Genomic DNA, 5,421 nt, shown 5'->3' on the forward strand with positions numbered 1-5,421 from the left:
GAAGTGCTAGCTTCAAAAGTCTTAGCCTTGGTGTTCATGGGAGCTTGCCTCTTACTCTTTTTCCCATTCTTCTTGAACTTCTCCTTGCTCTTAGTGCTTATATTAAGCACATCCTTAGGTGGGTTAACATTTAGCCCCATGTCTCTTTCGGCTTACTCTTCAAGAGACACGTCCTTGTCTTGCATATTGAAATTCACCCGGAATTGTGCTTTGACTTTGGATAATGAGTGAAGAATCCTATCAACAATGAGGTCCATGGGGATTTCAACCTTTTGAATTTTCAATGTCTCGACTAGCTCCAACAATTTGAGCACGTGAGGGCTAACCTTTTGGCCCTATTTGAAATCGAGATCAAAGAATGCCGAGGCCGCTTCATATTGGACGATCCTCGGTGTTTGTGAGAACATTGTCACAAGTTTGGAATAAATTTCATAAGCGGTGCCCATTTTGAAAGCTCTCCTTTGGAGATCCGCCTCCATCGCAAAAATTAACACACACTAGTAGAAAAACATTTATTTGCGGCGCCAAAAAAGAGGCCTTTTGCGGCGTTTTTGATGTAGCTGCAAATGGGAGGGCCGCAAATAGCAAAGTTATTTGCGGCGTTTCAAAAAAGCCGCAAATAAGACTCTTACTTGCGGCGTTTTTTTTTGAAAAAACGCCGCAAATAGCAAAAAAAAAATTTTTTTTTTCTTTTACGAAAGATACTCAAAACAAAATGATTTTAATTTAACTCTCAAATATATTCTTCCATAATACAATCTTAAATGATTTTAGTAATATATTCTAAATTCATACACCAAATAGAAATAAAACACATATGTGATTCTAAAACTAATACAAATGCAATCTAAAACTTGAAAATTTAACTAAATACTCTAGATGCCTAGGAGCAACACTATCTCAGCCAACCATAAACCTAGCAGCATCTCCATCTCAGCCACCTTAGCCAACCACACGCCTACTAGTAATTCTGCATTCAAGACATAAATACTTGCATATTGTCATGTTTGTCAACTGCAAAAACAATGGCCACCCAAAAAATACTTGCATAATGAGCACAAAAAAAGAACACAAAAAATACTTGCATATTGTAGTTTCTGTTGAAATATATAAATGATAAGCCCATATTAAGCTATGACGATATCTGATGTTTAGTTGATTATGGCTTCCACCTGTAGCATGCTAAACTGGTCGGATGTATATAGTCTTATCTCGTGTTGATCCAACACTTTCCGGATGACTAATAATTAAAATTAGCGCAAAATATGCCGAACACGATATCAGAAGCATGCCTCAGCACCTGGATCATTAGTGAAATGCCAAGGTTATTGCTTTGAAGCACGACACTTATATGTCAGACTTCAGTAGCTGCTTTACTAATTCAATTTGGCAGCATAACACAATATCAAGAGCATAACATTTGCGATAAAAATTAGCAGTCTCCTTGAATTACTACAAAACCGCTGTATGTCTTGGGTCAAGCAATTGCCAAAATAAAAAAGAACCCTGATAGCAAGTCAATCAAATTACCAATTTTTTTGGTCCTAATCAAATAAAAAAGAACCCTGATAGCAAGTCATCAAACTTTACCAGCATATAATTAAAATGAAACTAAGAAAAGCATATACAAATTATAATGTAACACTCTTCATTTAGTTCATTAAAATACCAAGAATAATTCAAGATAGAAGAAACAAGATGTACTAAAGTTGAACAATAGCAGCCTCAATTATAATTAGCAGTTAGCAAATGACTAAATGAGCGGTGATTTTATTTGTTTTCCTTATTTGATAAATGGGATTAGTTAGTTGAAATGCTTGCAAGTAGTTGGCGATGTGGGCGGAAGGGCTTACCCAATGTTGAATAAGTTGAAACTGAAGGCATAGAAGATTGAAGATTCCTTATTTGATAAACTGAAGGGCCACTGCGTCAAACTAAATGATGAATGAAAAACAAAACCGATGCAATCATTAACCATATAACTATATAAGTTCGCCAACTATTGACAATTAACATGTCTTACCTGAAGGACACATGTATGTGCTAATGCCTTCATAAACAGGGAACTTGTCAGAGATGGGTGTGCCAAGATTCTCCAAAACAGTTATCATCTGTTACCTGCAAAGAAGCGAGAGTTTGAGAATAAAATAACTGCTCCTAAGGAAATGTAGACCTGCATTTTACCTTGTGCCCCATCACAAGTCTAAAAGACCTTTTAAGAAAAGAAAACGAGGGCTGAAAAAAATGGAATAAATATTTTGAGAATTAAGGGCACCAAAGAAAGATGGCACTTTTCCGACACCCCTTACGTAATGTAGAGAGAATGATAACCAGAATTCACACCCTAAAAATTGTGTCAAAAACTTCAAGCCATCTGACTTATGTTTGACCCAGCAACACAATCTAAGGTGTTTGATAATTCGACATATCAGCAATATGATTGCAGGTGTGAAAATTTGACAAAAAAATGAGTAATATGATTGCAGGTGTGAAAATTTACCTAGTTATAAAGTCAAGATGTAAGAGCTAAAAAGAGTAATATGACTGCAGGTGTGAAAATTTGACAAAAAAATTAGGGAAAAAGAAAATCAGAAGAGCCCATCACAAACTGTAGCATTGAGGCACAAACATAAGAAATATATGCAATCATGAGGATGAGACAGGTAATTGTATGGGTGGTGTGCCAATTTGACCTTAACACCAGGAAAAAGATGGGAGAATTTAGGAGTTTCCGAGCATGCTAATTGCTGCATATGTGCAAATGTGTAACCAATAACAAATACCTGCATCACATTTAAATTATCCCAGGGTATCTTTTGAGAGGCTAGTTCCTATAGAACATCACACTACAAATCTTTATCATACAAAAAATAGCTGACGCAAATACTTGTCTATTTCAGAGAAAATATAAAGACATCACAGCTCATACAAAGTCCAAATGCAATACAAACGAAAGTAGCAGACCAAAAAAATCTCTTCACTTTACTAGACCAGGGCTACTAATAATAAGATGAAGGGAACTATGAAAGAAAGAGCTAAGTCATGGGGACATGGGAGGATATATACCTTTTCCTCCACTGGCAATATCAAATTCATCATCTCCTTAAAAAGCACGAGAGTCATGTCTGTGAGATAGCGGCTAAGAGAGCAGCCAATAATAATCACCTGATAATTAGAAAGGAAAGTATACATATTTAGTTCCTCCTCTGTACCATTTGTGAGAATAGAATAAGAGCAACATATTTTAAACCATTAAAGAGAATAGAATAAGAACAAAATTTGGATGTTACCATTAAGTAGTGAAGTTTTCCCATCTGTAATTATGAATTAAGATCTTTTTTAGCCCCGGACTGTAAAAAGAGAACAATAAAATCTCTCAATACAACTTTTTTTTTTGGCGTTATGGTTAGATTAAGGAGAAGGGGCTTTATATGGAAATCAAAACTTTACACATACTTATTAAGTTATCATCTTCCCATTAAAATAAATTGTGACAAAATCAACAAACCATAAAACACAAGTAATCAAATGAACCTTAATATCTTGGAAGTAACATTTAATTATGAACCCATATACTCTTAACTTAAAATCATGAAAGTATTAAAGCAAATGTTAAAAAGAACAAGAGAGAAAACTGGAGAAACCAATGTTTAATGACCATATGGTTGAGCCGTTTAAAACCGATCGAGAAGCACATCTTGTGTTGTAGCGGTGGTCATTCCTAGCAATTAGTTAAGACCCCTTCCAGCCTTCATCGACGACATCATGTAAACATAATTATACAAAGAATCAACAACCGTTCTAATTTTGTACAAAAACCCCAATTCAATTGTAAACCCTAATTCGAAACAAATATATCTAACTCCAGAATTGGTTCTGAAGAAAAAACAAAAAAATTTACATAAAAATATAGGTATTAGTATGAATTTAACTAACAATAATCAATTGCAAGGTAAGAGAGACGCATGATGGTAGGATGACAATTGAAAGTTAGTAATTGCGTAATTGAAGAACTTACATGATGGTAGGAGACATGTAGGTGCGAATCTCATTTTCTGCGGGGCGATTCATAAACCCGTAACCTCAAATCGAATCTGTTCGACGCCAAAACTTAAAATAGAGCAATCACACTATGATTAGCAATAGATAACATCAAATAAAAACTTAATGCTACTAATTAGCATAAATTTTGACTTCAATAAATAATTACCCAAAGCCCTAATTAAAAACAATTACTTTAAAATTGAGAAATTATGCCAATTGTAAGATGAAAATGAAGAAACCAAGAGGAGTAAAGAGGAGACTCATACAGGTCCGCACGCCGTCATACTTCATGCCATCAGGGGTCATAGACAAGTTGACTAGAGCAAGGGGATCTAAGGGAACTTGTATTTGCTGTGGAAGTGTGATGGGCGAGGATCGAGGTGTGGATAGTGGTGGTGGATAAAGGCGGTAGTGGCGGCGGTGGTGGGCTAGTGAATTGTTTTATGTTGACACTAAGTATTTACAGTGATATTGAGGGAGCAAGAGAGAGATTGTGGTTTCCAAATGAAATAAGGTATGTGATCAGTGTGACCTCCGCATCTTGTTTTGGAGTTGGATTGTATATGCGGCGTTTAAGAGGAAAACGCCTCATTTGTTATATTTGCTGCGTTTTTTGAAATTCAAAAAACGCCTCAAATGTAATATATGATTTTTTTAAAAAAAAAAATGAATTTGTATTTGCTGCGACTTGCTTAAAACGCCTCAAATCAAGAGCCGCAATTTAATGTTTTTCTACTAGTGACATTTTTAATTGCGGCGGATTCCTTATGGTAAGTTTCATAGGCTTCCCTTGTTGCGGCACTCGACCTAACATTAGGTTCGGGTGGAGAGGGTTCCATAAGGTAACGAACCTTATCGTCACCTTGGGCGGCTAACTTGAGTTGGGCATCCCAATCGAAAAAGTTTGACCCATTCTTTTCTAGTTTACAACGATCCATGAAGGATCGGAGCCATGAAACATTAGTGAGAGCGTGAGCGTTGTTGTTTGGTGCGGCCATTTATTATGAGAAATAAAAGTGGTCTACAAAACAAAAATAGAAGGAATAAAACACTTGTCGTTTTTTTAAATAATAATAATAATACTCGTAAATTTTAATTTAAACAAGTTTTATTGCATTTATCTAGTGACCTCTACCCAACTTGATAAATAATTCCAAGACCCAAATTCATATCAACTTGGGCACGCTTTGGCGATACAACCCTCATCAATATAACTCGGTGTATTAACCCTTTAATCGATTCTACTTTTAGAACTCTTGGTCGATAAAATTACATTAATTTTTATCTTTAACCCAAAACACATCCAGCTATGGTCGAGAATACTTTTGTTGAGTTCAACCCAAATTTCGAATAAATGTGTCCATGATCCAACTCCAC

At 35.6% G+C, this 5,421-nt stretch overlaps 1 long non-coding RNA gene across 13 annotated transcripts; it reads right to left on the bottom strand.

The window, feature by feature from the left end:
* Positions 1–702: 702 nt before the first annotated feature.
* LOC141610205 (uncharacterized) lies at positions 703–4,622 on the bottom strand. 13 transcript variants are annotated; one of them, XR_012528170.1, is made up of 8 exons: positions 4,311–4,617; positions 4,019–4,110; positions 3,291–3,749; positions 3,067–3,165; positions 2,024–2,118; positions 1,854–1,934; positions 1,086–1,300; positions 703–970 (listed from the first exon to the last, which is right to left on the bottom strand). It is a non-coding gene; the product is annotated as an uncharacterized LOC141610205 (long non-coding RNA). The 13 variants fall into 13 exon arrangements; XR_012528116.1 differs by having other exon boundaries at positions 703–1,300; positions 4,311–4,614; XR_012528128.1 differs by having other exon boundaries at positions 703–1,934; positions 3,291–3,350; positions 3,659–3,749; positions 4,311–4,608.
* Between the last annotated feature and the right edge of the window lie 799 nt (positions 4,623–5,421).

This window comes from Silene latifolia, chromosome 1 (assembly GCF_048544455.1).
Source record: "Silene latifolia isolate original U9 population chromosome 1, ASM4854445v1, whole genome shotgun sequence".
NCBI classification, from domain to species: Eukaryota; Viridiplantae; Streptophyta; class Magnoliopsida; order Caryophyllales; family Caryophyllaceae; genus Silene; species Silene latifolia.